Below are 23,606 nucleotides of genomic sequence, written 5' to 3' on the forward strand. Positions count from 1 at the left end.
ACCATATTTTGACGCTGATAAAGGAGTAAGAGTTGTCCTTGAGGCCTTGGGAAAAGCTGAAATTACACGTGACTCTTCGGAGAAATTCCTTTGCACAGCTAAAAATGATAAGCTCCATCGAAGAGATGCCACAGAAAGCAGGAGTGGCTCCGAAGCCGTGGAAGCCTGACCGCTAGGTAGTACCTCCGTCACTGCCGGGTCTTAGAGGCACTGGCTGCCTGGAGCCCGCGCGTCCTCATTGGCTGCAGGAAGTGTCTGCTTATCAGAGTTAAAAGTCTGAATTTAGTGTTGACATCGGAAGGTTCTAAATTATTATTTTGCTTTAATTTAGGTTTCTCTTCCTTTATGGGGATGGTAGTAAACCCTTGCTTATTAACTGGTATGTGCAATTGAATCATTTTGTTGTTGTAGGTTCCTTTTCTGTTATATTTATGGTTAAAGTATTACCCAACATGATTTTTGTGTGGTCATCTCAGGCATTTTTTCCTCATCTTTATGAAACTTGGCCTCCTGTGAAACAGCATTGATGCTGTGTCGCAGACAACACTTTCTGGGACTTGTCTGCCTTTGAAGTTGCTGCATGCATCATCAGGAGACTCCAGATCTGACTCTGTACCAGATCTCCCACCAGCCCTGGAGAAGAAAAACGCCCCGTGTTTGTGAGTCTCCAGTGAGAAAAATCTCTGTTGTGAGAAACTCGGGGGCAGTTTCCCAAGTGCAGTGTCTGTTGTAGCCTCATTGCCCCCCCCCCCAGAATTAAGAGGAGACGTGAAGACAGACATGATGGTACATGCCTGCAGTTTCAGCCGAGGCAGGGGGATTAGAAGTCAGAGACCAGGTGGGCTATCCAGTGAGTCTCAAAAACCAAGAAAACAGAAGATTTGTTGAATCTAGCAATCAGTGTCCATGAGCCCGAGACTGAGTTTAAATGAAGTCAGGCTTACAGAAGGTGAGACGAAGGCTTTCTTCTAGAGAATGAATAGTCTTCTTTTAGCCCTTAGACCTGAGGGTCATCTCGGACTAAGGAGTTCACAGTCAGCTGCTTTTCTCATCAGTGTCCCCAGGACGGTGCATGAAGGAACTGCTCCTTCAGAGACAGAAAGCTTATTTGGTCTTGGTCAAGGAATTTTTGTTGTCATGTGAGGATATTACAGAAAGTGTTGTATTTTCTGTCTACAATGGAGTCGAGAGAGAGGGCCACAGAGACCTACTTGGCTGCATGGAGTTCCTCCCCTGGCTGAGCCTCTGGTGTTAGGAGCATGAGCGGCACTCTGCCTTGTTCTGGAAAACCCGTGTGCTGTCCACGTGGTGAGCTGACTGTTGGCCTTTCCCCTTCAGACAGACCGTACTGCACGCACATCCTTGTGCCTTCCTGTGATTACTCCAGCATTGAGGCAAGCAGCATCAGTTACCACACTTGGTCCAGGTGACTGAGATCTTGGTGGTTTTCCTTTCAAGGCCAGCCCATCATGGTGGTGGTGGTGGGGTCAGGGCAGCAGGGATTTGAGGCGGCTGGCCACGCCGTATCCACAGTCAGAAAGCAGAGAGCAAGACTGAAGTTTCTTAATGGTTTTTAGAGACCAACCGATTTGCCGAAATCATGGAGTAACTATCCCCGGCAGACTCCTTGTCTGCAGTGGTTTTTCTTTCTGAGAAAGAGAGCATATGACCCTCCAGAGGACAAACTCCAGGACCTCCCCCCCAATTCAGTTATTTAGTGGAAGAGAACACAGGTGCAGGCAGGAGATGGGGCACTGGCTGCTGGACTGGGAGTCCCACCCTCCTTCCCCCTTGCATCTGGAAGTGGCACCAGATGCAATCAGAGTTCTTCTGTGTTGATTGTGGTCTGTACATGAGGCCTCTTGGTCTGCAGTGCCCAGGGCATCTGTAGAGGGAAGTCAGATGTTCACGCTCCATAAAAACACAGCTTAGGTATAACTCAAGAAGTATTGACTCTCCAAGCATCCAGGGATGGCCATTGCCTTTGAGAGGTGCTTGTCATCTCTGAGAGCCATCCATACCACCTTGCAGAACCTGCATCTCAATAAAAGGGCACCAGACTGTTGGATTGGGACAGCACCGCTCAAAGATCCCTACCTAATTAAAAGTGGGCAGGTCGAGGCACATGATCAGCACTGTTAAGTGTCCAGTATGCAGAGATAACTTACAAGTGTGAGACCTGGGAGTGTGGCCAGAAAACAACAGGGATTGGAATTAGTAACAGGTTCTAATGCAAGAAGCAAATTGGGGCAGGTGGCATAGCACTGAGGCTGCATGGTATGCTGAATGCTGTTTTTCCAAGTATTGGAAAAAATTGCCCTCAACAGACTTGGAGGAGGCAAGTGCAGGAAGGTGCTGCCATTTAACTCTGATGACAAATGCAAAAACCTAAAGACAGATGAGTTTGGTGAAGCCCCAGCAGGAACCGGTCTCCACTTGTGGGTGCATGATTGACTAGGGCTAGTCATTTGAAAGATGTCAAAGAGATGCTGTTTAGAATCTCCTCTCATTTATTTACTGTAGTAGGGTTTCATGTCCTAATTTGTGTTACTAACCTGGGAAGGCTGAAAAGACCCACAGACACAGGACCTTCCAGATTGCTCATGGTGAGGGTGTCAGATCAGGTCTTCTCAGTCATCCCACATCTATAATCCCAGCACTCAAGAAGTGGAGAAAAGAGGCAAGAGGATTTTGAGCTCAAGGCCAGCCTGGGCTACATTGGGAGACTGTGCGCAAACATCAGGTCTTTCTGGCCAGCCACCACTCTGTACCACCTCGTGGTCATCTCCCACTGAGTGATCTCTGTCCTAAATCTGTGTGGATGGAATTTTTCAATAAGTCATTTGAGAGAATTCTGGGGTCAGTGGTTACCACATCACCAAGCCAGTTGTGCATTTCTCTGTGGACGTGAGCTAGGGTCTGTCTGCCATTCCCTTCCTCCTTGCCAGATCTTCTGTGAGTGGGTGCATTGTGCTGTGGACTATTTGCTCTTGAAAAAAAATGTTTTGCTCAGACAGGTTCTGCTTCTATAGCCCAGGCTAACCTCAGCTTTGCAGTCCTCTTGCCCAAGTGTTGGAATTTCAGATGGACACCCACACACCTGGCTCACGTTCCTTGTGTTTCAGACAGATTCAATCTGTAGCTCAGGCCCAGTGGAACTTTAGCCTAGCCGGGGTCTCAGATTTAGGGCAGTCTGTCTGCCCCAGTCTCGCAAGTGCTGTGGTTATAGGCGGGGGCCACTACACTAGGTTAGCACATTCTGTTTTTGAAACAAGGTCTCACTGAGAGGCAGCTCTGGCTGGCCTGGAACTCACTATGTAGATCAGGCTGACCCCAGACTCAACAGAGATCTGCCTGCCTCTGCCTCTGCCTCCAGCCAGCTAACAGATTCTTAGAAGTTTTCAATATATAAATAGAATGCAAACATCTTTGTGGCCCTGACTGTCCTGGGATCCATTTATACTAATACAACACTAAATTTCCTTAAATTTTGATATAATTGCTTTAAAAATCAGCATAGGTCAAGTATAGTGGCATGTGGCTTTAATTCTAGCAATAAGGAGGCAGAGGCAGGAAACTCTGAATTTGAGGCCAGTTTGGTCTACATAGCGAGTTCCAAGACAGCTAGGACTATAGAGAGAGGCCATGTTTCAAAGAAATCAAAACAACAAAAGAATGAGCATAATTACCATCACATAACCTAAAAGGCATCACTTTATCTATGGCTTGTTTCATTTTGCAGCTAGGACACACCATGTGTCGAAGGTATAAATAAACCAAGGCACTGTTTCAGCACCAGTGTGTCCTAAATCCCGTTTGTTACAGAAACAGCCGGATAGGACAGCGAAGACAAGAGCATTGAGTTGCAGCAGGTGCCTAGTGCTTGCAAAGATTAGTGTTGTGAACCAGCCTGTTCTCCCTAGGTATTGTGAGATGTGAACTTCTTCAGTGGGCTGTAGCTTGAGAACAAAGTGATGCCCACTGGGGACTTGCCTTGTGGTGCTTGAAATCCACATAGTTCTTAGATGCTAAGAAATGCCATGGGCCAAAAATAGAGATACTGGAAGACGTTACTGTGAAGTTGAAATATCTTAAGTGGGAGCATGGGTGTGTTTGTGTGTGTGTGTGAGTGTGTGTGTGTGTGTGTGCGCGCGCAAGCGTGCGAGAAAGAGAGAGAGAGAGAGAGAGAAGAGGAAATAGACCCTCCTGTATCAACAGTTTCTCAAAGGTGTGTGGGTAAATGCCTCTCCTTTGCCAGCATCTTCTCGGCACATGGTTGAGATTCATTCACAGACATTGGCTTATGAACTTTGGGACCAGTAGTTGGTCATGTGCAACATTTTATTTGTAGATAATAAAATAATAAATGGATTTTTTTTTTGTAGCTCAATGAAGTTGCAAAGTTTGGATTGTAAAGGATGTTCTTTGTATACTGCAGTCTTTTCCTGTCTCATGTTTGCTTAGAACTTAGATGCTGCTTTTAGACAAGGCCTTCTCCTGGTTCTGCCTGAATAAACTGAGAGACGTCTTTGGGATACAGTAGCTTTAGTAGGTGTACTGTACTACAGCTGAAATGCCCAGCATACTGCCGGGTGGTCTTCTCTGTAGTTGGTAGTGAGGTGGGCGGTCAGTACCATGGGATGTGTAGTCACTTGTGAGCTAAGGCCTGTGCAGGAGAAGGTGGTCTCGGGCTGCACATTCTGTTTTCTTGGTGACTGAAAAGCTGGTTCATTGTGTGGATTTGATGCGTTGTTCTGGAAATGTTCCTCTCAAATCTCTCCTGGTCCTTTCTCCTTTCGCCAGCAGATGGCACCTCACTGTCTCCTCGTGTGCCTGCCAGGTTTGCCTTTTTTATTCCATTCCTTCTCTGCGTGCGCGCACGTGCGCACAGACACATAGACACACAGACACACACACACACACACAACACACACACACACACACGGCAAATACTTGTCACCAGGATTGATGCTGTTAAGTCTCACCGTGACAAGCTGTCTTGTCAAAGGGACAAGAAGGAGGGGAGGAAACAGGTTTTCGTTGCTTCAGGCTTCATTGCAATGGTCTTGTTTTTCTCTGCTAACACATCTGCGAGAGAAACGTTTTCTGTTGGAAGCAGATCCAGCATTTCGTTACGACGCCAGGTTTTCATTTCCATTTCCATCAGTGCTGTTCAGCATGTGGAAGACTCCTCTTTGCAGTGTTAGGTAACTGAGTAGCTTTTGTTCATCTTGCCTTTTTTATATGAAGATATTTTTAAGAACTATGTAATGTACAGGTGAATAGATTCCATATATTTGTATTTAAATATTCGACAGACTATGCTGGATCCCACCCCACTCCCTACCTTTTTCAGTCAGTAAATATCTGCTGAAAGCTTCCCGGTTGAGTGTCAGATGAAAGAAGTGTTTAAGACTGTTCATAAGGAATCCAGGTCTTACTGAAAGTCACTCGCTAGCTGGCCCCCCATACGAGGGTCAGCCTGCCTCCATCTGTGACGTAGCCTCTCAGCCTGTCCAAAGTCGGGTTGCATTGCAACTCAGTGCCATCTCCATCATAGTTCTCGCCTTCCTACTCCCACTCCACCCTCTCCAAAAACATGGTCCCTCACACACGCCTCTAATCCCCCCCCCCCCCGCCTCTGGAAAGTGGAGGCAGGAGGGTCAGGGGTTAAAAGCCATGCTCAGCCACATAGTGGGTTGGAGATCCAACCTGGGCTACACCAGACCCTCTCAGAATAAAAGAACAACCAAAAGAACACATGGTTTCGATCTCCGAGCATCTTCAGCATTTCTGGATCTTTCCTGGGATGCAGCACTGCTCTGCCCTGTCTGTGCATATGTTACAGTTGATAAGATGGATGTGCCCCTCAGTTCCCACGAGTGTCAGCACAGAGTCTAGTGTTCAGTGCTCTCCACGGAATGACTGTTGAACAGTTAACTAGCTTTATTCTTGAGGGGTTTGAATCCCAGCTTTGCTCTTGGGTTTTGGCCATACATAGACCTTTCTGAATTTCTGATTGTATAATCTGGAAAATGGAAATGATGATGACTATTTGAGAGAAACTTTGCAAAGATTAATATTTCCAGTAAACTGTGATAGGCATGTGCACACACACACAGACACGCACACACTCTCACACATGCAGGCACCTACACGGCATGTGTGTGAGCTTATAGTCACTAGAAGAAAATTCAAACTGCCCAAGTCCTGAGTTTGTGCTGCTTCGAGAAGCAGTAGAGCCATTTTGAAAGAGACATTTTCAGAAATCAGAGACTGATTATGTTGGGAGTTTGACACCTGTTGCTCTGCTGTGCCCTCTGAGAGGCTGGCCACTGGCGTCAGTTCTCAGACAGCCCCTCTCCTTGGCCTCGGCGTGGTAGCTGCCCTAAGGGATGTTTGCTTCGGTTGTCTGAAGCGTTGTGATGGTGTATTTCCCACGTGTGTGGAGAAGGGGCATTTACCTTGTTACGTAGCCATCCCTGAAGAGAACGTCGGTAAGAAGAAGCCTTCCAGCTTAATGGTGGTTCAGTGGGGGGATGAGACAGAGGAACTCTGTAACAGAGCTTTCTAAATGCATTGAATAGATGAGGGATATGGGCAAGACCTGCTGTTGAATCACCCAAAATAGATAGGATGCTTTGGGCTTCGTGGGCCTTTGTCATCTACATTCAAGTGTGGATCTTCATCTCCCTTCTGTAAAGTTAGCCTCACTGGGTCCATTTGACACAGAAATCTGCTGCTCACACGCGTGAATAAATGGTAGAACAAGGTTTAGATGCTACGCTCTTAAGTTGCCAGGTGTGTTGATATACACCTTTTAATCCCCACACTTGGGAGGCAGAGGCAGAGTCAGAGGCAGGTGGATTGCTTGAGTTTGAGGCCAGTCTGGTTACATCAGTAAGGTCCAGACTAGGCAGGGCTATGTAGAGAAACCCCGTTTACAAAGAGAGAGAGGTAGAGCCTTCACAGTGGAGGATCACTAAGAACCACAGTCATTGGTTAAAGTTTCACAGAAGGCCAGTCACCCGTTGTTGGAAAATGCCAAGAGCCGTCTGAGAAAGTTAAGCTTGGTCTCTCACTCCATCCTTACCCACGCCACAGCTTAGCTCTGCTCCTGGGAGAACAGCCTCCTGAGACTGGAAGGTGTACACTGTGGTGAGTCAGTGAGAGACAACAGGAGAGGAAGTGAGACTCAGTGTCCCTAGACAGTGGGTTTTTCGTGGATGCACATTTGGTATTTGCATTCTCGGGCAGCTGGAATTGATAAGTACATTTGGTAAATGTATTAGTTCAGTTTTTGTTAAGTATTTTTAAAAATACCCAGGGCAGAGTGCTTTATAATGAGATGTGTTAAACTTAGTTTTAGAGGTGGAAAATTCCACGGTCAGTGACCCTGTTGGTGAGGAGGGTCTGACAGCAGGTGACATCCTGTGAGAGGCACAAATTGCATGGCCAACAGGAGAATCTGGGGAAGTGTTGGTCTCCATCTTGTAACCCGGGTCTCTGGAGAAGTCCTTAGACCTTCCCCAGGGTAACTGCCCCAATGGCTTTCCATTAGATCCCACCTGTTAAAGGACCACACCACCTTCCATTTCATGACATGGTATCTTCAGGACAAGCCCCATGCAAACACAGAACATGTTTTACAGAAACGGGATCTCTGGGTTGGTACTGTAGTGGTGAACACAGCTGCCTCCCAGAAACAAGGGCCCATTGATGTTCTCTAGCCACAAAGGGCTGCTCCCTGAGGCTCACTCCTCATCTACTTCCTGATTTTAAATACTCAAGATCCCGTGCCGGGGGCACACACATTTCATCAGCACTTGGGAGGCAGAGGCAGGCAGATCTCTTGAGTTCAAGGGTAGCCTAGTCTACAGAGTTAGCTCCAGGACAGCCAATACTGTTACACCGAGAAAACCCTGTCTTAAAAAACCAAAGACTCTTGATTTCCATTGCAGTCTTATGGTTGCTTTTGTCTTAGTGATATTTCAGGCCCACTTTTTTTTTGTTTTTATAAAAAAAATTTTGGACTTTCTCTTATAAGTAAGGCTAATAAAAATATGACTTATTTTTTGTAGGCCAGAACCAAAAAGAAAAAATACTTTTTGCTTTCATCTCCGTATTTGATACTATAAACCATGTTTGTGCATCTGTGTATATCCTCACACTGTCTTGACGTTTGGATTATCTACACTGGGTAGCATAGAGTCCCAAAGTTTGATAGATTTCAGTCACTTTATTTGAGCATGGTTCTGTGAATCAGTTGAGCGGTCCTTCTGCTGGTCTCTGAATGTCCACACTGGCTCCAATAAGATGCTGCCCAAGGAGAAAAGACCGAAGATGGCATCACTAGTATCGAGAACCTAGATGGGCTCAGTTACGAGGTCAGAGCTACCCAGCTACAGGCTTGCTTTGTCGTCTTACCAGGGCAGCTGGGTTTTAGGATTTCTGCAAGGAGAAGCCCACACAGGCAGCTTTTGTGGGGTTTCTTCTGTCACGCTTGCTGAGAAGCCCTGTTGGTCTAAGCCAGTTATTACCTGTGGCATCTGGTGTGATTCCCAGAGGGGATTCACTATGGCCCTCCACAGTGACACTCTTCCAGCACACGATAGGCAGTCACTGAATATTCTTCTGAATTCAAGTTGTCAGCGTAGATTGGCTCAGAACTCTGTGCTCATACAGCTGTTTGTAAAAAGGCGTGAGGTGGGTCTGGGACCATGAGTACAGGGGGCTGTGAGGCTAGAGGTATCCTGTTCCCCTAGAGCTATATCTCTGCTTGTGAACTACCGGTGTGATGTCTGGGAACTGAACTTGCCCTCAGATGTTTTTACCGTTCAGATGTGTATGCAGGGCTTTATTTGATAAACTCAGTTGTTGTTTTCTGATCCCTCTCAACAATCCACACACACCTAAATGTAACTTAATGTTGGAACTTTCAGAGTACAGGATTATCGTGCAGTTCAGGCCTTGTCTTTCGTGGCTGGTTTGGGAGGAGTGTGTCTTGCTTAAGTGGCAAGTCCTGCCTGAACTTGCCCTTGACTGCAGCCTCTCTAGGCACCTGAAACTAGAGAAGATGGAATTCATCCTTGGTCCTCAGGAAGTTCAGGCTTAGATGTGGAAACTGAACAGATGAAGTGAAAGAAGTTTGAGGTAGTCGAGTGGAAGGATATGAGTTGTATAATAAAAGCATGTTTCTGTATTATTGACTTTATCCATCTTCATCTCTACTAATACATTCCAGGATCCATAAACAGGCCACATACTTGGTGGGGAAGAGGAAGGATTACGAAAGGCAAAAAGGAATTCACCTTGCTTTCCGAATGTAGAGTTATCCAAAGCTGTTCTGTTGTGTTTATTAGGCATTCAGATATTCTAGGAGATCATTAGGCGTTTTCAGTTTGATCTAAGTGAGCCTTGGACATCACCTTCCCCATTCCAACACAGAAGATGGATGTGTCTTGGTCAGGGGTTCTTCTGTGTTCGAACCGAGGGCGCTGTTATCAAACCATGGAAGCCAGATGCTGAGTTCTCGCTTTCCAGTACCTGCCTCTCCTTGGATGATTCTTAACTGTTTTCTCTGTCCAAAGGGAATCTCTGTGGAGCTACACTCCAAATCAGCCTATCTTCCATCTGAACAGGTAGATTAACCGGCCCAGGTCCTCAGCAGCTAACACATAGGCCAAGGTTTGGGAAACACTGAGGCAGGGTCGTAACCGTTAAAGAAGAACAGATTAGTTTGTGATGCAGGGGTTGAACCCAGAGTCTCATGCCTGCTGGGTGATGTGTCCCCTGAATGCAGAGCCGTGAATGAGGTGCTATTAGCTGTGTGGTAGCTGTGTCCACACCAGCCCCCGTGGTGAGCAGTGCTGTACACTCTGCTTTAGATGTGCAGCCTTTGGAAAGCTTTCCTCACAGGTAATTATCTGAAAATAGCAATAGGGTTTGGTTCATTTTCAATAACGTGCCCAGGCTCTTCTCTGCTTTTTGGTTTCCAATTCATCCAATCTAAGGGTAGGGAATTCTTGTTTTCAAGCTGTAGCTCTGTAACTAAACCGAGGAAAAAGCTGCTGACATCCCGTATCACACCTAGGCACACAGGAAATGCCTCGTTCTTAGAATAAATATTTGGCCCTTCTCAGATAGGCTACTACTATCCCAAAGGTCTGTAAGTGCAGTGATTCGGTGTCGCCTAGGAGGCCACACTCAGGAATGGCTTGGCACATGTATGCTTCCCCTAAGTTCAGGAGAGTGGACTGCATACACACAAACACGGGAGCGGACCCTGACGCACGTTTTCAGATACTTAGCTGGGATAGATAGGGCCGTTGAAGCCTGTAATCCCAGCACTTGGAAAGCTGAGGGAGACCAGCTTGGGCTACATAATGAGTTCCAGGCCAGACTGAGGGGTAGAGTGAGACCCTGTCCTCCAACACAATAACCACACAAAAGACTTCTCAATGGCATGTCACACTCAGAATTCTCCTGTGTGCCAGGCCTTGAAAGCAGCCTCCTGGGTGCAGTGACCTGTCACATAGTAGATAACAACCTGCTGCTTTTGGGAGGCTTGCACATCAGCCATTGCAGAGTTTAAACTACAGCTTTAAAATGTTGAGTACATTTGGATGTTAGAAACCCGTGTATTGATATCTTGGGAACACTTCGTGGGCATCCCCTACCTCCCTTTTATTTTAGACTGATTTATTTTATGTATGAATGCTCTGTCTGCATGTATGCCCTTATGCCAGAAGCTCCCACTAGAGATGGTTGTGAGCCACCATGTGGTTGTTGGGAATTGAACTTGGGACCTCCTGAAGAGCTGTCAGTGCTCTTAATCTAAGCTAAGCCATCTCTCCAGCCCCTCGTGGGCATCTTTAAAAACAGTCTGTACTGACTAGATGCCTGATTGGTGTTCAGAAAAGGTTTTGTTCCCTGTGTACAGGGATGAAGTTGGGATAGGTAGAGAATACAGGTGGGGAAAAGAACTGCAGTTTAGTTTGGAGAGTGAGTTTGTAAACAAAGAGTTCAGTGTTTTGTTCTGTTGTGTTTTAACATACTCTTACAAAAACACAACTCTCTATGTGCATTGGATTTTTGCCTGCATGTGTATCTGTGTGAGGATGTTGGATCCCCTGGACCTAAAGTTAGACAGTTGAGAGCTGCCATATGGGTGCTGGGACTTGAACCCAGGTCCTTTGGAAGAACAACCCATACTCTTAACCACTGAGCCATCTCTTCAGCCCCAAGTGCTTTTGACTACAAGCAAGAAGAGCAACTCCTGTGTCTGGAAAGTCGGGGAAAGCCTCCTGAAAGGGGGTAAACAGGCCCTTGTGGACTCGAAGATCCAGATGTGGGGATGGATAATAGAACAGATGGCATCCTAAGGCTTGGTACCTTTGGGGAGAGTGTGATGTCATAGAAAAATAGTGTAGGTCTCACGCATACTCACCCCATTATGTCTTTGTTATGTGCATAAGCTGTGTGTTTTGAAAATAGAATCCATTGCTAATAAGCCCCCCCCATGCCACTCCATTACCTGTTTGGATGTGCCTAAGGTGTCTTTAGAGTTAATGGCCAGATGATTTTTTTTCCTCATTCAGATTTAGACCTTTAGAGTGATAACTGTGCCCAGCTTGGCTGCTCGTTGATCTTGCGTGCGTCATAAGTTTGCCCTAAACTCAGCCTCTAAGAATTAATCGCTTTCTGTTTGTTCATCCATTCATCTATTTACCCACGTGAGCAATCTAGAGTGCCTAGTTCTGTGTTAGATCCTGGAGAGTTCCAGGCACCCGCCAGGGAACAAGCTAGAACTGGACAGGGGGGCATCCTGGAAACCACCCCATGTTCTTACCGTCAAGGTGTGCTTAAAAGATAGCAACAAAACACCCACTGCGATCAGTAACCGTAAGGCCCTTTCAGAAGCTTGTCCACGGGTACTGCTAACAGGATCAAAGCTTTGCTAGACTGTCTTCTAAACAGGCAGTGAGAGGGTGAGTGGTGGGTGAAGCCTTGATGTTTGCAGCCCTCCAAAACAGGGCTTTTTAAAGGATCGGGGATGGTGCTGTCCTGTTTGTACTAAAAGGGAGAGACCAGTTCTGATGATAATACACTGAAGAAAGGCGCCTGAAGAACACCAGGACGCTGGGGAAATTCATTGGGTGTACTGTAACTGGAAGAGGGCTCTTGTTACAGTTCTGTCTTATTGAGGGGCAGGCTAGCAGGGCCCACAGGGATGTGGAACCTCGTGTGTTCCTAGGTGAATCATCATCACTCTCTGTTTGCCTCTGTGCAACAGCTATGGTGATGGTGGTAGTGACCCATAGAAGAGGGTTTGAATTCTGCCTTCCAGAGAGGGGGAGAGGGAAGGAGAGGGAGGGAAAGAGTGCGCCCAAGAAAGCACAAGCATGTGTAGCAAAATTAGCTACTATTTCTCCTGTCTGCGTTTGCCTGCTTATCTGTGTTCTGAGTGGATAGAAAGTTAGCTCACATGAGAATAATCCTCTGGCCTTGCCTTCCTAGCGCCGCCTACCCTCCTGCCCCCTGGACTCCAGGGTTGTTTGTTTTATAAGGCTGTAACATCGGCTTTTTAATATGTGACCTTGAAAAAATCCTGATTAAGTAGTTCTGGGCAAAGCTCTGCTGCTGGAAAGTGATCAGGCCTCCCACACATACCTGCTCAGCCAAGAATTTGTTTGCCCCAGAATCCGTGGGTGGGCCAAATGGAAGCTAGCACACGCCCAGGCCATGTGAACTCTCTGTTCTGGCTGGGGCCTGCCCTGCTCTCACCCTTCCTAGGCTCCTGGCTGGCTGCTTGCTCCTTGTTTTGTTTTTCTTTTGGTATGGTACTGGGACTCGAACCCAGACCTGGTACATGAATGCACTCATCTGTAAGATATGTCCTATGCCGTTCGGTTATTTCTTTTCCTTCTCAATTCCAGACAAATATTTTTATTTTACAAAACACTCTACTATTTCCCAGCACTTTTTTTATTTTGCCAAGTTTGGCCTCTGTCTCTGCCTGGGTGTTGATCTTATGCAAATTTCTGTGAAGCCCAGGTGGACAACATACAGTGTACCATCATGGTCTCTGGTTCTATGCTCCGCAGGGTTCTGTGTCGAGGCTCCCTTGAAATGGCTCTGGAATTTCAGTCCTTTGGCCAGCAGCAGATACTTCTTGCCTTTGCCCAGAGGCATCCCAGGCCCTGGCTGTGGCCAGAGCCCTTCGCCCACTCCCTTTTCGGTCGGCCAGGCATCTCTCGTCCTGCCCCTGGAAGTCTGTTGGGTGTTCAGTGACTGGCTCCTGTGCCCTGTTGAATCCTGTTGTGGAGTTCTCTGCTGTGGCAGGCATGGCCAGGCCTCCCGTGTGGCAGCTGTGGGGAGTGGGGTGAGAGGAGGACTCTGCCATCCTCGCAGCCCTCAGGACAGAACTGAGCTTCCAGTGGTAGTAACTACCTCCAGGGCTTGATTCACCAGCCTCCCCGTCAGTTTCATCTCCCCCAGAGGTTACCGGAATGGTAAGTGTGACAGGGGTGTGTGTGTGTGTGTGAGAGAGAGAGAGAGACAGAGACAGAGAGAGACAGAGAGAGACAGACAGACAGACAGAAGAGACAACACACGGTGGGGACTTGGCCTTATCCTTAGAAACATAATGGGGTCTTCCCCCGAAGAGGCAGCTTTCCTCTTACGTCAGAGCGGCAGATTGAGAAGCAAGCACTCACTTTTAAGTTTCATCCTTTTTATTTCTTGGCTGGTTTGTTGAAATAGAAGGGAGAATGGGTAGAGTAGACACATGCACCGCAGGCCCACACACTTGCACACATGCACACTAGAAAGCTAGATCCTCTGGACAAACAACAACCTCTGATGGAGAACAACCCCAGCATCCCGTTCGAATTTGGTCAGTTGCTGTACTTCTTACCCTCCTCCTCTATACGAGGGTAGCTTTTTTTTATCTCTCTAAAAAGAGAAAAAAGCTGTTCTGTTTAAAATCTCATTACAAATCGGTAGGTCCGGAATCATCTGCTGATGCTTCTAAAGTCTACACCTGAAGCTGTCTTAGGAGGTCCAACCTGTGTCATTTCTAGCTGCCACCCGCTGTGAGGAGGCTGAGGCTTGTTTTGTTAGGCATACCCAGACTCCACCCAGGGTAGCAGTCTGACTGAGAAGGGGGGGTACTTACGAGGACCCAGGCCGCCTTGATCGGGGTGTGGGGTGCTGGTGCAGCCCAGCGGAGCTGGCTCTGGTGTCAGGTGTGTGGCTTGGAGCGCCTGTAGGGAGCAAGCTGGTGTGAGTTACGGAAATTGTTGTGAATAGCAATTACTGTTCTTGGCAATGATGCTGCAGTTTGCAGATTTCTTATTTAATGGGATGTTGAAAAGTCCTATATCAAACTGAAGAGTCGTGAGAAAGGCCCTTCATAGAAGTGACCACAGAATATATACCTGTTTTAAGAATTGCCCAGTAGCCTGTAAAAACTGATGAACTGTAGTGTTAGATTCTCAGAAAAAGAGGACAAATGGTAGAATAAAGTTTGCCTTTTTGTACTCATTAGTAATATTGGGGTGCAGGCTTCTCTAAATTGGAACGTTTGAAGACCACAAAGCATTGCAGGTGTGTTCCTGGGGTGGACAGCCTGTGTGTGCTTTAGTGACGGACTGGTGTGATGGGAGGGAAGTGCCATAGGCACCTCTTCAGGCTTCCCGGAAACCACAAGCATGGCTTCATCTATTTGTAGCGTGAAATAGTGTGTTCTTAATTAAAAGCAAGTTATCAGGGCTGTTTCTCCAGAGTCAGCTATACCAAGAGGTTACAAGCACACTACAGTGATAAACCGTCCCACTGAAACTCTCGTCCCCTGTGCAGAATTACGTACACCCAGCTAACTTCCTCCCAGGACCCACGAGCGCTCTGCAGTGCACCTGTGTTGTTAGACGGTAACTTCATCCTCTCTCTCCATTTTCTCCTCACTGGGAGCCTCTGTCATCCAGTGAGTACACGGATGTACAAATCGCTGTGGTCGCCGCCAAGGCTACGTGGAGAGCTAGCTCACGATGTTGCCTTCCGAGACCTGGTCTGAGTGCTTGTATCTGCAAGAGAATGTCAGGCAGAAGTGCATGCATGCGGCCGGGATGTGCTGTGTGTGCTGAGCCGAGTGAAAGCTGTCCACGCTGCTTGGAGGCCGGGGGCACCCGCTTCAGAAGAGGCTGGGGTGAAGCCCAGTGTTCCCGTCTGAAGGGCTGGTCTGGAACTGGGAAAGCATTCTAGGCATAGTGCCTATGACGCACCAAGTTGTGAAATGGCCTTTGGGGAGGGACCTATAGCCTGTCCTATTTGCCATGTTTGATACAGGAGATGAAGGAGTGAGCAAGTCTGTCTTCAGTAAGGGAAGTGCCTTACTTTGAAAATAATTGTTTATGTTGTGCCCAGGTCCCTCATCTCGCTTCACTTGGCTGTAAGCTACACGAGCCACACAGACTGAGTCTGTTCTCTGCTATGTGCCCTTTCCTTAACACCTAGTCTGTTTCTTTTTAGTTATCTATTACCTTTTAGTCACTTGAGGGTTTTATAGTGGTCCTTTTTCCACGAATTTGCTGAGGATCGTAAAAAGAATATTTTTTTAAAAAACATTGTTTTCAGACAGTGTTTTCTGATCACATTCCCCCTCCCCCACTCCTCACAGATCCTCTCCATCACTCAACTCCTCACCCCCTTTCTCTTTTAAAAAAAACCAACAAAAATAAGAAACACACATATAGACGGGGGAAAATAAAGACGAAAGCAAAAACCAAAACATGGATGCAAAAGGCTAGTAGTGGTAGTAAATGCCTTTTAACCCCGACACTTGGGGACAGTGACAGGAGTATCTCCTGAGTTCGAAATCTGCCTCGTCTAAACAGAGTTCCAGAACAGCTGGGACTAGAGAGAGAGAGAGCTTGTCTCAAGACAAAATGCACAAGCACAAGATCAGTAAGACAGCCAAACCAAAAAACAAAACGTTCCAACAAAGCACTTTGAAACAAAAAAATGCCATTGAGTTCATTTTGTGTTGACCACCTACTGCTGGGCATGGGGTCTACCGTGAGGTGTGGTGGTTCATTTATACAGTGAGACTCACTGGAGAAAACTAAGTTTTCCTTTGCTTGGGATGTCAGTTGCACAGACATCTTGGTTAGAGGTGGGAGCCAGTGTCCACTTCCTCCCTCAGCAGTGGGAGCCCATCTGGCTTGCACATGTGCAGGCCCTATATGCCTGCTGCTGAAGCCTCTGAATCTAAACAAATGATTTTTAAAACGTTATCTATATTACCCTTGAAAAAATGTTTGGCCGGCGTGGTGGTGGTGGTGGTGGCGCACGCCTTTAATCCCAGCACTGGAGAGGCAGAGCCAGGCGGATCTCTGTGAGTTCGAGGCTAGCCTGGGCTACCAAGTGAGTTTCAGGAAAGGCGCAAAGCTACACAAAGAAACCCTGTCTTGAAAAACCAGAAAAAAGAAAAAGAAAATGTTTGGGGGGGGGGTGTGTTTAAGCCAGAGGACAGCTTTCAGGAGTTGGTTCTCTTCCTCCACAGTGCAGATCCCAGAGCTGGAAGTCCAGCGGTCAGGCTTGGCAGCAAGCATCTTCACCTGCTGGGACATCTTGTCAGTGTACCCTTACCCTTAGAAGCCAACTAAAAAGGAAATAGATGCTGAGAATTGTCGAAGATGGCCAGGATGTGAGCTGAAAGTATTTTGGAGATAAAGTGTTGATCATCGCAATATGTCGTTTGCACATGAGCCCCCTGGATCCGAGTGTGCTCTCCCCGGTCCCAGCTGCGTACACATTGACACTGAAGGAACCCTGCCATGGGGCGGTGCGGCAGCCTGGAGATCACCAGGAGGGCTTTGCCTGTCTTGGCATACTTGAGAGAAGCCGAGTGAACACAGCATGTCAGCTCAGAGAGTTAAATACCAGGTGTGCTGCTTTGGTCTGCAGCTAAGACCAGGCCAGCACTGGACTGAGGTGTTGTGGGAAAGGGAGGGCAGGGATTCCACTCCTGACACACGGCAGCCTCCAAGGCTGAGGGACTCAAAAAAAAAGCTGCTCCCAGACTGGCAACCCATTGGTTTTTAGGACACTCTGCACTGTGGCCTCTTCCCACCCCCATTTATCCACAGAACAGAGAATAAAAAGGTTACTTAATTTTTAAAAAATTTCGTCATGTCCATTGTACTGTCACAGTTATCACAGTTATCAGGGCCAAAGTCTGTATATAGAAAGCATGAGGCCTCCTTTGTGAGGGGCTAGGCGGTTTTTTTTTTTTTTTTTTTTTTTTTTTTTTTTTTGGCTGACCTCACACTGGTCCAGCAAAACACTTGAAGCTGGGTTGTAGGGTGCTTGTGTTTGATGTTTATTTGGCTGTGGGCAGTAGATCTTTATGTGGAGAACCATGTTTCAAACACTCATCGACTGCCATGGCCACATAAATATGAGGACCTTTCTCCTTCGCTAGGGACGAAGCCCTGTATTTTCAGAATAAATGAAGAAAATACTAGTACTTGGGAGTGACCAGTATAGGAATGTGTGTGTATGTAGATGTATATACTCCCAAACTGTACTTCTGTCGTACCCTTTCCAGGATCAGGTTCAGTTTCTCAGTAAGGTGTCCCCTAACCACTGTTTAAATGCCCCACCCCCAGCTCCCCCTCTTCTCTTCTCTACATGACACTTAACATCATCCAGTGTGTGTGTGCTGGTCTTCTCAAGTGTTCATTGTCTCCTCCTAGAATGTCACTCCTCCCAGGCCAGGGGTTGTCTTCGGCGTGTGTCTCTAGTCTCTAGAACTGTGCCTGGCCTATTTACATGCACGCCATTCCAAGAGTGAGTGCAGTTGGCTCTCTGACCCATGTCTTGATAAGGATTTAGAACTTAGGTATTGTGTGTGTGTGTGTGGGGGGGGTCTCTCCACCAGTTTGTTCTTAATCCCCTCACTTAATGAGAACTGAAACGTGTGAGGGGAACATCTTTTAAAAATTAACCACAGCCGTGAACCATTCAGAACACCAGGCATGCAGTTAAGGCATGACAGTTAATTGTCGATTGGTGTGAGGCAAGTGGCAGGAGAACACAGTGGTCCAGGGCACTGGTCCTGTGCCCTGGGGATGGGAGGAAGGCAGCAGCAAGGCTGCCGTCTTTAGTCCTCACACTTCTCACGGCCTCAGTTGTGGTGGCACCCTGAAGCTAACTCGGACTTCTGAATTGTTTCCCAGCATTGTACCCTCTGAGGACTTCCTTGGCCAAAAGTGTGTTTTCGTTTTTGTTGATGGCGTTTCTTAGTAACCTCTGCCCAAGAGAGGCCTTGCTGCAGAATTGCTCCTCAGTCATCTTGAACTTTGTGCTCTTTCTCCTTTAATAGCTTCAGGTTTATTTTGGCCACAGAAGCATAGGAAACAGCAACAACAACAAAAATTGAGACAAGAATATAGATGGAGCCCATCTGGTTCCTGGTTCTCTTGGAGTAAGGGGCAGCACAGGGAGGTCCGCACGTGGCCCATGAAGCCATGCGGTCTGGCCGGCAGAGCCTTCCCTGTGTGGGTGATGGTACCTTGGGTTCTAATAGTCCTAGGCTATCAGCCATTCAAGAACAGATCGACTGAGCCCCTGTAGTCACCTGGACCAATCAAATGAGCAGGTCTAGCACAGGGACCTTGTGGTTCAGTGAGAGGAGGTTAAAGAGTCAGAACTGGGGGGCGGGGGGCAGGACCAGAGCAGGCCAAGTGTCAGAACATCCAGGGTAAAAGAGTGAGTATGGTTGAACCCCGCCTGATTTATGTTTTATGGTGGTTCCTCAAGACGCATCTTGGGTAAGAGACTGGGAGGGAATAAGAGCTAGAGATGTGTTCTTGTTCGTCCTGGGGAAGGGCAGTGAAGGAGGGCCTGGGCTGGAGGGGAGGAGAAGGGCTCTCACTGGTGGTGGCTCCAGCAGGTTCACCAGACAATTCATTCCGTGGACGTGTCCTCCTTTCCAAACTGCCAGAAGATGCTGGAGTCGAGGATTCAGGGGCTCCCAGGATGCACCTGTGTGCTGGCAGGACAGGAACTGTTGATGAAACTAGTTGGAGCTGCTGTTTTTTTGACAGCTGTGTTTTCCATTACAAATGAATGCTGGGTGTTAGGACCTTACCAGTCTGTTAGGGACCTTCCACCACAGCTGAGGGGTAAGAGGGAGAGACCCCGAGGACGACCTCAAACTCCCCAGGATAAATGTCACTTGAACCTTGCCTTAGCAGTAACCCTCCTTTTTGACGCTTTTCCCATTATATTGTGTTGAATCTTTAGGTAGTTCTTAAAGTACATCTATGGATTGGTCTTCCCTCTAGAGCTGCAGTTACTTCATAGGGTAAGGTGAGAAGTTAGATGGTCACTTACAAATGGTCTTCAGAGGGAAGGATGACTTGGAAAAGGGGCTGGCAAAAGTGGTTCAACCATGAAGGTGCTTGCCTCCAAACACGATGGCCTGAGTTCGATCCCCGAGACCCAGTTGTTTGGAAGGAGAGGACCAGCTGCTACAAGTGTCCTTTGACCTCCACGGGTGCAGTGGGGTGCACAGGCCTCACACCTCGATGTTACAAAATGTGTCACAGCCAACGGAAGAATCCAGAGTGAGGCGAGCCTCGGCTAAACTGAATTCATGGTGTTACGTGGTTGTCTTTGAAGCCGTGGGATACTTGTTTTTCAAGTCCTTATTACTATTGAATGGAGAGATGATTTTTTTAATGGGTCTTTTTTTTTTTTTTTATTTATTTATTTAATGAACGCAATAAAGTTAGCCTGAAATGATGGATTAAGGTTCTCCCGAGTCTGGAAACATGATTGGAAATGTGTGGATCACTATCATGAGCACTTGCTAACAATCCTGTCCTCATCTTTGCAGGTGGAAAAATTGCAGCAACCTAGGCCCTTTTATCGGAACACAGTAAACCACCAAACATGTAAGTGAAATTAGCTGTGTTTATATTTATTACGTTAATGTTTGTAAGTGCTTAGAATAGTATCTGACACAGGAAACCGTGTGTGTTTGCCCTTTTCTAAGTTATTGTCGGTGTACCTAAGCTCCAAATGAACTAGTCACAAACATAGAAAACTCCACACAAAGCCACACCTTTCGTTCCAAGGGTGAATGAGCAGCCTTGGTAAGTCCAGAAATGGCCTGAGTGGATCTAAGAAACTATCTTGGCACACCAATTTATTTTTGCCTTCAAGCACCCATTCATAATAACTTCGAATGTGAAATTGGTTTCAGTTTTGAAACTAAAGAGCTTCTTTGAAATTTTGTTGATACTTTAATAATAATAATTTTAAGTAATAATTATTATGATTTTAAAACTTTTGAAGACAGAGCCTCGTGTAGCTCAGGCCACTCTCAAAAGTCCTGATCCTTTTGCGTCTGCCTCCTAAGCGCTGGGATAACAGGCACTTCCCTGCCCAGCCTTGAAATAAAGTTTGTGTTGGGGCAGGGGACATGGGCGTCAGAGGACAAGTTTGTTCTCTTTTTCTACCACGTAATGAGTCCTGGGGATTGACCCTAGATCATCAGACTCGGTGGCAAGCACCTTTGCTTGCTGGCCATCTAGCCAGGACCCTAGGAGTTTATCATTTGGGAAAATGAAGAATGGGTTTATTTAAGGTGGCCACCAAGGTGGCTTAGGGATTGGCATTTAATGACACATACAGATGTCTTTAAAAGCAGCACCCCGTGTTCTGGGGGCAGCAGATAACTTGGATGAAAAATTCCCAATCGTTGAACGTCCAACTTTGTGGCACCACGAAGGCTTTGACACCGAGCCAGTGGTGATGATAAAGAGACACACGTGTGCCTGTGGCTGCAGGGAGCGCAGCCCTTCCTCCTCATCCCACCCGTGTCTGTTTGGTTCTGCACGTGTATCCGGATTCGTGTCTCCTCGTGTGGCGATGCTCTGGACTTTATTTCCCTCCTTTTCAACTCTCTCTCTTCTTGGTTCCTCTCCTTCAATACGTCAGCATCCCTGCTTCAGGGTGAGGGACCAGTCTGGTAGACTTTCCTCTAGACGGTCTTCATGATGTGTCTGTCTTCTTCCCTCTGGTGTGGCGTGGTAAGTTGCCTGCCTTGTCCTAAATACAGTGCCCCTTGGTGATGGCTGTGGTTCCCTGCTCGGGTTTTGGGGTGTAACATTACCTGTGTGGTTACTCTTCGGGGAGGTGCTAGCGTGGCCATTACCCGCACAACAGGTGCACTGAGTGTGTCCGCGACACTCGGACCCATGCGAGGAAATGCCAGTTAGCGCTGCATGCAGCTGTTCCTGTCGCCGTTCTCTAATTGTTTTGAGACCAGCTCTCTCTACATAGCCCTGACTATTCAGGAACTCGCTCTGTAGACCAGGCTGGCCTCAAACTCACAGGGATCCGCCTGCCTCTGCCTCCCCAGTGCTGGGGTTAAAGACGTGCGCCACCACACCTGGCCCTCTAGTGTATTTATGTTAACACTTGCTGTTTCTTTTAATTCGGATCATGACTTCCAGGGCACTGTCCTCTTGTAGACCTGAGGCTTTTGTGCTGTGACAGCGGCCCGTGGGTCTTTCCCGAGTTGTGTTCGGTCACTGCTGTTTCTTTGTCTCTAAAACACTGCAAACTTGCCTTAATTTTAAATTATTTATGTAATGTGTACAAATGTTTGCCTGAACGTGTGTGTGTGTGTGTACACTGTGAATGTGCCTTGCCCTCAGAGACCAAAGAGCATCAGATGCTGTGAAACTAGAGTTGACAAATGAGTCTAAGCGGCCATGGGGATGCTGAGATCCGAACCTGGGTCTTCAGCTACTTAAGTCTGCAACAGACTTTCCCCTTGTTGTAACTGACCACTCCTGTCTTCTGTTTGCCGTCACCTGCTCAGCTGTCTGAGCTTTGACATTGCTTTCCTTACAAAGAGTCGTCTTGCCATTTTGAAAGACACATCCTTTTGTGCCGTTAGATCTCACTATTAAACAGGACGGAGAAGGTAAGCTAGTCACTAAAGTGCTTATCATCACTAAGGACCTGAATTTCCTTCCAGCCCCATGGAGAAGGCCAGAATTGTCAGCCTGTATCTGGAATCAGTCACCAGCTCTGTGGGGCAGAGACAGGAGAATCCCTGGAGCTCACTGGCCAGCTAGTCTTGCCAAATCAGTTGAGCAAAGTCAGTAAGAGATTCTGTCTCCTAGATGGGTGGGTGGGTGGGTGGGTGGATGGATGGATGGATGGATAATAAAGGCCATGGATAGTAGAAAGACACCTGATAAATAAATAAATAAATAAATAAATAAGTAAGTAAATAAGCCATGGGTGATAAAGACACCTGACAGTGACACCTGACAGTGACCTCTGACTTCTACCTTAATGTACACATGCACATGAATGCGTTTGCCCCCACACAAAGATCTTGCTATGAAATAATTTTAAGAAAATACTACTTCTGCATTAATTGTCATAATTTTTATATTGAAATGTACAGTTTCTCAGAAACATAACCGTTGTGGTGCTCTGATCTCAAAATCCTCCCCCACCTCCATACCCCAGTAAGTGGTAAGGTCCACAGTGGTAGAGTTTGAATAATGGTGGCGTCTTCCTTAACTGGTCCTTTTCTTGGTTAGTGTCAAGTGCTCCAGAGAGACACCTGCTGGCCAAAATGTAGTATTGCATCGCTGTTCTCTTCTGGAAATTATCATAGGACCTTAAGCTTTCATAGCACGTGGATATGTTTTATAGTAGAATGTACTGAAGCTTCCTGCCTAAGCCCCTCAAACACACTTGCCCTTTACAGATCACATCTGATGAACTAAGAAGTATTCAGACCCGAGAATTTGGTTCAAGGAGTAGAGATGTAACAGGGAAGAGGATTTCATGATTAAACCCTAGTCCTGTCCTTCCTCCTGTTCAGTGGGGCTACAAAACAATCATGCAGTGATTATTTCTCAGACCCTGGTCATTTAAAAGATTTTGAAAGGGGTAACTCACTTCTCCAAGAGCAGTTAGAGCTTGCTCTTTCGATGGCTTAGTTTTATTACATGAGAGGTGCGTTTGTTCCCATTCACAAATTTGGCAATGGAAAAATAAAGGCAGAGATGGGAGAGGCGGCTCAGTGGTTAAGAGCACGTGTCGCTTAGGAGGACCCAGGTTTGCTTCCAGCACCCACAGGGCTGCTCACAGACACCCCAAGTTCCGTTCCAGGGATCTGATGCCCTCTTCTGACCTCCTTAGGCATGAAGTGTGCACGGGATGCACATACATACGTGCAGGCAGAATACTCATACATAGAAAAAATTTAAAAATCAAAACAAATTTTTAGAAAAAGAAATCCAGGGTACTGACATTTTGCTTCAAAGCCCCAGTTGGAACATCATGGTGACTTCGGTGCAGTGCTCACTTGGGGAAGTTCTCACTGAGTGCAGGGGCAGGATTGCTTCAAAAAACAAAACAAGACACGTAATTATGCACTTCTAATATACTATGTCCAGAACAGATTTGAAGGACTAGCGTGTACAAAATTGTTCTTTTAAATTAACGCAGTAGTCGTCCATCTGTCTTGGACTGGACTGTGTCTCTTGTTGCTTGGAAATAAG

The 23,606-nt window shown here is 46.9% G+C and overlaps 1 long non-coding RNA gene across 1 annotated transcript in view; it reads left to right on the forward strand.

Moving 5' to 3' along the window:
* Positions 1 to 20,089, forward strand: part of LOC119087600 — a 67,581-nt gene extending 47,492 nt beyond the window's left edge. Inside the window, exon 4 of the long non-coding RNA XR_005091068.1 lies at positions 19,907 to 20,089. This is a non-coding gene — a long non-coding RNA (uncharacterized LOC119087600). The remainder of the gene's footprint in view (positions 1 to 19,906) is intronic.
* Positions 20,090 to 23,606: the final 3,517 nt, after the last annotated feature.

This window comes from Peromyscus leucopus, chromosome 3, assembly GCF_004664715.2.
Source record: "Peromyscus leucopus breed LL Stock chromosome 3, UCI_PerLeu_2.1, whole genome shotgun sequence".
Classification (NCBI taxonomy): Eukaryota; Metazoa; Chordata; class Mammalia; order Rodentia; family Cricetidae; genus Peromyscus; species Peromyscus leucopus.